We start from the raw sequence: 11,726 nt of genomic DNA on the forward strand, positions 1-11,726 counted from the left end.
GGGAAAACAAGTGCTAACACAAGTAGACTTTGTACTGTGTGAATGACTTCTCCTGTATTAGCAAAGCAGACTGCTAATATGATATGATGGGACATTACTAATGCAACAGAGCAGGGCTAATGCAAACAAAATATGTTGGAGTGCCTGGTTGAACTGAATAGAGAATTTGTTTGTCTGGGACCCAGAATCTGAAAATCAAAGCAAATGCCTCAGAAATAAATCTTACAGATAATTCAATAAACACACCGAGCCCATCAGATGCATCGAAGGGTTTGTGGGTACTGGAGGTACAGATGGGCCCATGAACCTCATTCCCACACTGACTTTTGAAGGGAGTTGGGTGCTTGGGTGTCCTTGGCACTTTGGAAAATCTCTTCTTGTATAAATAATATATGATGATAATTTACATTGACATAATAACTAAGTGTATGTGATTAGCAGTAAAACTGCTGTTCAAGGCTTGGGGAGTGCTGGTGTCATTGAGCCAAAGCTGTGTCTCCATCAGGAACTGTAGTGATAGGACAAGGAGGAATGGCTTCAGGCTGAAAGGGAATAGGTTTAGATTAAATTTGAGGAAGAAATTCTTCCCTGGGAGGGTGGGCAGGCCCTGGCACAGGGTGCCCAGAGAAGCTGTGGCTGTCCCATCCCTGGAAGTGTCCAGGGCCAGGTTGGACAGGGCTTGGAGCCACCTGGGATAGTGGGAGGTGTCCCTGCCCATGGGAGGGGGTGGGAGAAAATGGTCTTTGAGGTACCTCCCAACCCAAACTATTCTGTGATTCTACAGCAAGTTCAACTCTGAGAAATAGTTATAATGCACTTTAAAATTTTAACAGTGACTTTTTTCTTTTTGCCTCCTTGCCCTCCTCCCACTCTCAGCTGTTAATGAAGATATTGTCTGCTGTAAATGGATAGGTTTGAGCAAATGAGAGAATCCTGTCCCCATTTTCAGCTGAGAGTAGTATCTCCCACAGCAAAGGGTCTGCTTAGGCTTTGATGCATCTGCCTCCAAAGGCCATCTATTAAATGGAATCCTTCAGTTCTCTCTCACAACCTCAAGGGCCCTGAGCTGCACTGGGAGCTGCTTTGCAGCCAGGAGCAACCCGTCACAATTTGTTATTAAAACTGCAGCTCCCCACTGCTTGCTGCTGCTGACTACCATGAGGCTGGAGTCTGCTCAAGAAACGCAGAGAAAGCAGAAACTGAGCATATTCCCAAGCTCACCTTTTAATGAAGGCATATGGCATTCAGGATATTGTTATTCGTGTAGTAATTGGCAACGGCGTACACATATTTATGGTACCTCTCATCATGCTTAGGAAATTTTGGAATTGCTCCATTTTAATGGGCCATAAACACTTACCTGAAGTTAAAGTATATAACAAATACAAAGAAACATGAATAATTCTTTATAATTACAATCATATATTTATGTACACACACGTAGCCATCAGGCAAGGCAATTTTTTCTTTTAATAATTATTACTGAAGTAGAGAAAATTGTGCCTAAATTGTTCTAAATCCAGATTAGTAAATTTAATCAAGTCAAGAGAAAAACAAATGCAAGGTCCTGAGATTTTCGTAGGTATTTGGGGCTGCAGAAAAGGGCTGTAAGAAACAAGATAAGTTGTCTGCAATTATCAATTATATCTATATGTAGAACTTGATTCCAACATTTGCAATAAAACTGGTGCTTGACAAAAAACCTCATTTTATACAGGAAAAAAGCACTACTTTGTAGTCCTCTTTCTATTGAAATATTAGAAAGAAGTGGAGTTTTTTGTGGATTTTTTTTTTTTTTTATGTAATAAGTACCTGGAGTTTTCTCTGATCACTACAGAGAGATGTGAGTGTGTGGTTTATATCCTTACTAAGAAAAAATTATAATCTGTAATTGCAGAATTAAACTTCTGCTGCTGTACCTGTGAGCTACCCATAAGGATATTCAAGCTCCATTTTTATTTCAGAATCTTTTTAAAATTAATTTGACTTATTTAAACTAGAAAATAAAAGAGTTCATGCAAGAGTAGAAGTTTCATATGGAAATATAAGGGACAAGAGTTGTTAAAACCCACAGATTCAGATTTCTGTTATTGCTAAGTTTCATCAGTTTGAGAGCAGAGTCACTGAAAAGAAAGAGCTTGCTTAGAGGAGGGCATAAAAAAAATTGTTTGTGCCAGCATTGGAGTCTGTGTCTATAAGGACTAACAGGATGCATATTTTAACCCACAAAAATAAAAAAGTATATTTGTTTGTTTCAAATTCCCCAAAACTGACCCAGCAGTTCACACAGGGATATCTAGGATGTATTTTCAGGAGGGTGCTCAGCTGAGCACTCAGAGTACCCATGTTCTGTATGCAGGAGTTAAAGACCTCAGTGCAGATTTGGATAATGATCTGCAGGCACAGACCTTGTGATTCCCACACTTAGTGTTTGAAAATGGGTGTCTGAGACTCTTCTTTCTTTCTCACACAGTCAGAAATTGAAGTACCTTATTCCCAGCTGAATATTGAAAAATAATGCTTTCAGAGACCATTCCAGTGGGGCTGGATTTTGTATTTCTCTATTAGAACCACACCTCCCCTCTGTATTTCTGCTTCAACATCTGGTGCTGCAGGTAGGATACTCTGGCCCAAAGCATCTGGGCTGAGAAACGTTCTCTCTCCTCAGAGTCCCAGATCCTTCACAAAAACCCTTCAGAAACCATTTATCAGACTCAGCACTGAAATGTTCAGTAAAATTTACAGTGAACCACCTTCTTCCCCTGCCTGCACAGTTGCCCCAGACTCTCCCCAGCAGAGCAGTTGTTAACAATTTGGTTAATTGCTGGTGCTTTGCTGATGTTTGCTATTCTCGATCAGGCATAGTCAACCCCATTCATACCAATCTGAAAATTACCTTAGCCTATTGTTCAAAACTAAAACAGGATTTGTTTTGAAGTTTTAGAATCTCTCAAATAATTATTTCTTCTGGTAACTGACTCTCAGCATCCATACCAATGCCTCTTCATTAGCAGAAAGAGGAAATGAAGAGTTTTATCAATAATGTGCTGGCTGGCATCTCAGAAGATCTGCTGCAGTCCCTGGCTCTGCCACGAATCTCAGTCATGATCTCAGACAAGTTCTGTCATCTCCCTATGGGATTGAAGAGATGTTACTTCATTTCCTGCTTTTAAGATGTTGTATTCATCTAGATTGGAAGCCCTTCTTGAGAGCTTTGTAGGATTGGATGGAACCTGCCACGGTGCACCCTCATTAACATAATGGAATTAGATGATGCAATAATATTCATGAAAGTAATTAATGGAGGTAACGAAGAGATAGCAAGCAAAGGGGTGATCTTGCAACCTCAGACTGAAATCACGCAGTTCAGAAATCTTGTGAAGCAACTTGTGCCCCAGAGTTTACCACTTGAACTTTTTCAAACAGCAGTATTTCAATTGTTTGGCTAAAGCTGGAGAAATACCCAAACTTTTGGGTGCTGACGGGAAACCTCCAAACTTTCTGAGGTTTCTCTGTCATTGACATAAACCATGGTCTGTGGCTTTCAACAATAACAGTTGTGCTGATTTTAGCAATTCAAATCCAGATGCAGCAACTGAGCTTGTCAAAACAGAGGAGCCACAGACCACTTCTCTCTATGTGAATGTGCTGTCGTTTTTGGTAACTGATTATCTACACAATCACAGACAACCAAATACCCATCTGGTTTCTCTGATCTGCAGGAGCAACATCAGTACCACAACAGTCTACAGGGGATATAAATAATCTGGAGGCCTTTGCTCTGGAGTATTTTACTTGCATATCTAGTTGGACTGACTTCAACATGTAGCTGAGTGTGCTTTTACAGGTTTTATTGACATAAATTCTCTGCTGGAAAAGGACATCACTCCTAAAAATTAAACCTGCCAGAGGGTAAATGAAATGCCCATAGGATAGCAATTCGTAGAGCAATGGCAAATGCAATGTTTTAAATATATGCAGCTTTCTGGGCTCATATAGATGAAACACTTCCTTCTCCAAGGTGAGGCACTTACTACACCTGCAGGGATTGTGTGTAGACCACCGTCAGCACCTTCTGGCAGGTGCCAGAGTTGCCCAGAAAAGCAGCAAAGCCCTAATCCTCTTTGTCCAAATGTCAGGAATCAGCAGCAGGACTGTTTGGAAGGGCTGAGTAGACAGAGCATCTCATCGGCACCTCTGAGATTGCCCCCAGTCTTCAGATGTGAGATGATATTGAGGCCTGCAAGGGAAAGAATAACAATAATTGACTTAACTGAAGCTTTGATTCAACTTTATGAGCATGAGAGAGGCAATTCACACTCCTTACCCAGAAGCTACGCTCACGCTGGGGAGTTGGAAGGAGATATTCAATTAGAAGTATCACTTCGCAAGGGAAAATTCCACCTGGAGTGAAAGATGAAATGGGACATTTCGGTGGGAGCTGCATTTTGTTTGGGGGAGTTCATAGGAGAGTTTGTTTTGGTAGCCAAGCTCCTAATGGAAAGATAACTTCATCCTTAAATCTCAAGTGATTTCTGCCAATTCATAACAATTTACACCTACAGGGCATCAGCAAATTAAGTCCAACTACATCACTGTCATGTGAAGATGTATTGGGTACACTGGAGCATGGAAGGACTGACTTATGGAGTGACATATGTTAAGGAAAAGAAATAAAATTCAGGAGTCCCAACTCCCAGTTGCCTGCTGTAATAACTGTACCTTGTTTTTTAATACTCTTCCACTGCTGGAAAAAAATGAATTATTTACATTCTGCCTGACCATTTTTCTCTTTCCTTTTTTAGCATTTTATGCCTCAGCTTTAATTCATCCCCAGTATTTTTTCCATTTGAGTTCCTAGCAATAATATTATTAAATTTCATGTCTGCTTCCGTTTTTATTTCCATCTTTCACCAAAAAGATATAAAGTGAAATGAATCCAAAGGAGAGAGCTTTTCTCTTCAAACCGCTCTCAGTATCATCGTTTCCTTAATTAAGTAATTGAAGCTCTCCCAACACGCACAACGTCATTCAATCCACTGTGGTCTCTCACATACCCTGGTACTTAGACTGGTTCCTACAGGAGACTGTTTTTCCAGTCTATCAGTCCCTTCTGCATCTTTCCAGACCTTTCTCAGGCCTGCTTCTCCTGGTACCCCATGGTGCACAAGGAGCACGGCTTTAAAGAGGCAAATAACATAAAGACAAGATTACTTTTTTACCATTCTTAAGGGTCTCTATCCCAGGTCCTCCATGGGACCCATCTTGATAGGCCTGACATCCTCATATTTCTGTTGAACAAATTCCTTGCATTAGTTTTGTGTTTGTGCCCTCAGTTTTTTCCTTTGAAATTTGAATTCTTTCCTTCAAAAAAAAAAAGACATTTTAAATTAATAATTTTATATTAGCAGTTATTAATTTCCTCCTTTTACACCTTAGGCTGCCCAAACCTCTTTTGGCATCTCTTTGCTGAGCAGTTGCTGCCTTCCCTGGATTCTGGAATGCTGTTTTCTAGGCTGGAAATCTGAGCCAGAATTGTTTCCAGAGCAGAAACACATTTTTAAAGGATGAGCAATACACAGGCCATGCTAAAACTTGATAGAGCCTCGATACATCCACTCTTGTGTAGCCATGGCTGTAGTTGTTGGGAATTACAGACTTTTTTTTACTGTTTAAATTTTCTCAGTGGAAAATTGAGATTCTGTTTCACTACATTTTTCAGGAAAAGGATCCCCTCAAGAGCCTAGATGATATTTTTCCTGAGGCTGAAGGGAATGAAGGGCAGCTAATGCTCTGTGTTCCTTCTCCTCTAGGGACATTGGATCAATGTCTTCTGTTCTCACTCCACTTGCATCCTTGCACTGCCGATGCTGGTTAGGGGTGAGGAGATAATGCCAGTAATTGTTCTCTTCCCCATGAATTTAGGATGATAAAGAAGCTCCTATTGCAACTGTTTTCAAGCTCGGGAAGAGGTGTAAAGTAACGCGGGAGAAGGCAGGGAATGGGACTGAACTAAGGGTATGGTGCAACGGAGCTAAGCAATGGCTGGAACCGATCTGCAATAGAATTCCCTGCATAGGTGAGAATTAGGTAAGAAAGGAAATGAGTGAACTCAGATTTGGGATTTGGGGAGGAGCAGCTAGAGAGGGTTGTATTTGTATGGAGGAGATGTTAGATGCAAGAGCACTTAACAGAGTTTCAGGCTTAAAGTCTCACACCACATGGCACAATGGGATTTTTCAGAACCCCTAATCTCAGAGCCTTGACACAAAGATCCTGAAGTCTAACACCTACACTCATTTTTCTGCAAACATCCTCTGCTTCTCCCTGAAGTCTTCATTGTCCCAAACAGACCTAGCTCTCGCTGTATATCTGAATTATTTTTGTTCCATAATTTTTTCAGATTATAGTTATGACAACCTGAAGATGGGGGGTGGATCCAGATCCACTTAGAAGAACTAATTCCTGATGTAATCCATGAATGTGGGGGTTGTGACACTAGCAGGAATTTGTTCTACTCTTCTCTTGCTGAGAGTTTTGCAGAGTGGATTCGTGTGATGTTTTGTAGGCTGAGCATCCCTAAGCCCGACTTGTGACAGTTCAGCTCATGACACATCTGCTGAGTGAGTGCCCTCCCAGCTTATGGCCACTAAAGCAGAGGAATTTCACCATCGATCTGGAGAAGCACTTGAGACAATGGTAGTAGCAGGGCAATAAAGATTGCAATATATCATGGACTCGGCTGCTGGCTTGTATAGATCAGAGCTGCATTAAGACCATTACAGCCTGCCTGTGACTGATCTAAAGAGAGAAAGCCAGCTCTAGGAAGGCAAAGAGCTGCTGATAAAGAAACAAAACCAAACTAACTAATGAAAATTTTTTAAAACATTCAACATGACAAAATTTCTTCTGCCAGCCTGGACAAATGTCTTTGAGCTCCCGTTCTGGTCTCTGATCAGGGAGTTGGGGATTGACCCCCTGATGCATAGTCAGAAAAAGGAAACCTTTGCTGTACTCTGAACTGAAAAAAGTAGAGGAGTAAATCCCACCAGCCTAAATGTATCTACATTTACTGCTGTGGAAATACAGCTGAGGATTGGTCCAGCAGGTATTTAACTTTCCAGGGCACATGTTTGTCCCCTGGGCATTTCCTTCTTTCCTTGTCCCTGCAGATCACCTGCATTGTCTGGAGCTCTTCCTGTAGAACAGATCCACCGATAACCTGTAAAGGAGCCAAAGTAGGAGCAAAAGCGATTGCAAAAACCCAGTCACACACGGTGACTCCTTATCACTGCAGACAAGTCTAAGAACAAATTCCCTTCTCTGGCCCCTGATCTTTCATTGCCTGTTAAGAACTTTGCTGACATTGTCACCTTCTTACGGAAGTAAAAGATGGAATTTGACACTTTGTGGAGAAGAAAATCTCCCTGAATAGAGGAGAAAAAGGAAGAGGGACTTTCACCTGTGTGTCCCCATGCTCTCCCAAGTCACTTCGATTTGCTATGGGTTTGCCAGCACCCATTGGATCCTTTTAGGAGGGATACAATTAAGCAGCTCCATCAGTGCATTGAGCCAGGTGTGCTGAACCATTGAAAGGCATTTTTATCAGCAGGCGAGAACTGCGAGTCAAACTGGGGGAGCCTTAATCCTCCTAAGTAGAACGAAACCTCCCTGCAGATAAAAGACTCGCCTGACTTGTTCCAGAGGGAGTTGGTGACATGGCTGCACCCTCGCCCCCTTCTCCCTTAGGAAAATATGGCCCTGAGGGCAGAGTGGAAAGGGATGATCAAAGGGAAGAGCAGTTTGGCTGCCTGCTGCCAGCGACAGAATGGCCAACCCATCATTACTGAGGAGCAGTGCTATTAGAGGTGAATGTGAAGGGAAGGGAAGCACACTTGGGATCTTTGGCAGACACAGGAACTGGAGCTCTGCCACTGCGTAGGAGTGATTCGGGCTTGGGAGGGGACCTTGTTTCTTCCCACTCCTTTGGCAAGGTAAAACCCAGGTGTGTCCCTGGGAATCCCTAGGTTTTTAACTCATTTAGGAGTAATAATGGGAGGATGGTGGTTTTCACCCTCACAGCTTGTAGGTAACTCTTGAACTTCCCACTGCATCTTGCCTCTACAAAGCCCCTCACTCCTTCTCTTTTTCTCCTCTTCCCCAGAACACAAAAAGCAAATGTCCTCTTCAAGAGCTTCTGTCAAACTCTTTTTCCCCTCTGGCTTTGGAATATGGGGAGGAGGGCAAAAGGGCAAACTTCCTCGAAGTTTTAAAGCAGAGCTAGGAAAGTAAAATGATTCTCCAAAAAAAATGCGTGTAGCGGTGCTGGAGTGGGAGCAGGCTGGGCAAGTTCTGCACTTACTCCTCTGAGTAAGTGTGGCTGCCTTGGGACAGGGTCCAGCTAATTATCAACTTTCAGGAGTTTTGGAGGGTGAGCAAATAGCCTTAGTGAGACACTGGAGGGTGTTGGTAAAAGCACATTTTTCATCTGGCTTTTTAAGACAAGCTGAATGGAGATTTATCTGTTAAAGAGCTTGCCTGCATGAACTTGAAGCCTAAACTTCAATACATTCACATTACCTGTTCTCCTACTGCAGAGTTGGCAACTTAAATGTTTCCAGCACAGATTTGTGTTATCAGTCCCAAGAATCCAACATAGGGAGCCCACAGGGAGCCAAAGGGAAGCTGTGGAGCAAACAAGGATTTTTAATTAGTGCTGCTGCAGCTCACTGGGTTGGGGAAGGCTGTATGGAGGTAGAGAGGGTGCAGGGAGGGGGTTCACCTTCACCCTGGGGGTGAATCAGCCCCTGGGATAGACTTACTGATGATGGTCAGATTTTGAAAATGAATTTGTTGGGTAAAGACCATGCCTAGCCCTGGGTGGCCCTACTGTTCTCTAGAAAAGGGACACACTGCAGTGCCCACTGCCAAGACCAATTGATCCAGGAGCAGACAACAACCTCCTATCCCCTTTAACAGCCTGTGTTATGCATTTCCCAGGAGGAAATCCAGTTTTTCCGGGTGCAGATGAGCAGGACATTGGGCCATGGTTTCTCTGCTACTCTTTTGGGTAGCCCAGCATTCCTGTTGCTTCCAGCCTGGAGCCAGTCTTGTATGTGGATACAAGGAGTGGAGGTGAGCAATGATCTTTTGGGAAGCCCTCTGGTGTCTCTAGCAATCCAGACCACAGTCAGGAGCAACCAGGCTTTTGCTTTGTAAAAATTCATCATCTACCCATTAGCATTTTAGCCATCCCTTGGGTTGTCTGACTTTTATCCACCTTCTACACAGGAAACTGGATAATTTTTGATTTTTGAACCCTCAGAATGGAAGCTACAAACAGGGAATTTCCAAGGAGGCAAGTGGTTATTAATAATAAATATAAACAACCTGTTACATGTATGGAGCACCTCTCATAGAAAGAAATAGATCCCAAGGTGTTATACAGACATGTTTCTGCTTTTAGGAATCACTCTGATATGGATTTACAGCGCAGGGACATTTTATGCTCTACCAAAGAAAAATCACATTGTCCATCGCTGAAAGCAGCTGTCTCAGGGGCTGAATGAAACTGATACTTTCCAGAATTAGCAGCTAATAGTGATTATGACCTGTTTTGCATATTTTTATGAATATGCTTCAATCTCACCTAATACTTGGAGAGTCTGGTTTTCTGTTTGTTGTGATGAGCTCTATGTCTAAAACTTAGTTTGAGCCGAGATTCTACTTTTATTAAAGCACTCCAACAGGCACAACCTTTTAGCCTGCCCTGGTGAGAACAATATTTGCTTTCTGATAGGCTGGATTTCCATACCTTTTCTTTCTGTGTGTGCATGCGTGTGCCACGATGAGAAGTTTTAAAACAAACGGCGTTATTCCCAGCTGCTAAGTTCTGACATGCACTTTAAACAAGTAAACCCAGGGATGTGGCAGGCTGTGAAGGAAGGGAGAGCAAAACTGGCTTACGTGTTGCACTGATCACAGAATTATCATCTGCTATCACACAGTTTGCCATTAGACCCAGCTGCTGCCAACCTGACCGGTGCATTTCTTCAAGCTAAGCTAACAAAGCACTTATTTGTTATCCAGGGAACTACCTCTAATAGACTTCCAGTGAAATAATATTTGCTTTCCAACCCTACTTTGAATCCCACTCACTTTGTTAAAAAGATTGCCTCTGGCTGTCTCTGCTGGTCTAATCTAATAGTTTCTAGTTTGTACAAGCAAAGCGCTTTCAGCCAACTATATAAATAACTTAAAGAGAAGAAGACACTTTTACAGCGCTCTGTGCCGGGTGCTATAGAACATGACAGATTAGTAAATGACGCCTCAGTGGAGCTCATCTGGGAACCTCTGTCAGTTGAATATGAGCAATTACAATATTGTATTTGGGCTGAAAGGGTTGTCTGTCTTCTTACAAAAAGGCTAACAAGAAAAATAATTCCTGTCTTGCTTCTCCTGTGCATGAAACTGATCTAAGTGGCTCTCACCCCTTTTCCCTTCCCTCCCATTGCCAGCTCAGCAGCAGGAGGGGAGTGGGGGGAAGAGGCGAGTGAGGAGAGAAAAGAGAGTTGTTTTCTTTCTGTTTTCACTTTTGGTTTGAATTGAGAATGAAGAAAGAATAATATTAGGAGACGGGGCTCCCTGAGGTTTGAGAGGGGACGTTATATCATTATATCAAAGCACACTCCCTGCCTCCCACCCCTGCCCCAGCAGCCCCGAGTGCTGCCTAAAGAGCGAGTGCCCCAAGCCCCTCGGAGCTGCTCCATTTATCCCAGCTCACCTGCTAAGATCACCAAGGGCCTAGAGTTTCAAAGAGTTGCCCAAGGTTTACCCGTGCTATTCCCACTGCTGAATGTTTTTTAAATAGAAATGCTGAGGCTGAGCACCAGGCAACAGAGGATGTACCATCCACGCTGCGATTTCCAAAGGAAAAATTTTCACATCCCGTTGAAACTTCCTTGAGGCTCTTTTGAAATTGCCTGTAGGACTGGTGGGTCAATACCACATGGGCTCCTCTAGGATCAGTGAGGTTACACCAAGGAATCTGTCTTTGTGATCATTCAGTGAAGGATTTTGCAAACACCTACAGCCAAAGCATTTTTCTTTTTTTGTTCTTTTTTATTACCTTTTTTTTTTCCTGAAGAACCACCCCATTACCAGGAATTTCTTTTGTTTACATCCGTCTTTTTCTCACCATGCCTGTTACTGTGGCTCTTTCCAGGCCTGTGAGTAACTGCATGAAACTGCAAGCCCCTGAATGTGCACCAGCAGAAAATTGTGCTCTTAATTAGATACTCCTGCTACAGAGAGGAAAACAGTGTCATTCCACCTCCATCCTGCTATTAAAGCACTGTGTGCCATGTGCTGTGCCACCCTGAGGGTGACTATGGCTGTATCTGCAGGTATAACGGGAGGTTTGGAACAGGATGAAGGCACAGAGGTCTGAGCATTAAGCCGCCCACTGCTGTGTCAAACAGGCCCTGGCATTCCTGGCATGGAAATTGCTTTCTGAAGCCCAGTAGCTTCTCTGGAAGAAAACAGAGTCATGATGAGAAGTGACCAAGGAACTGCCATTTGCTGAGAGCAAGTCATGATCCCTGGGAGGAGAAAATAGGGTCAAAACACCATATTTCACTTGGGATAACGCCAGCAATAATATAATTTAAAACCTAGACAAAAATCCATCTAGAACAAAACTAATACAAGCCATTAAGATCTAAAAT

This window comes from Corvus hawaiiensis, chromosome 17 (assembly GCF_020740725.1).
Source record: "Corvus hawaiiensis isolate bCorHaw1 chromosome 17, bCorHaw1.pri.cur, whole genome shotgun sequence".
NCBI lineage: Eukaryota > Metazoa > Chordata > Aves > Passeriformes > Corvidae > Corvus > Corvus hawaiiensis.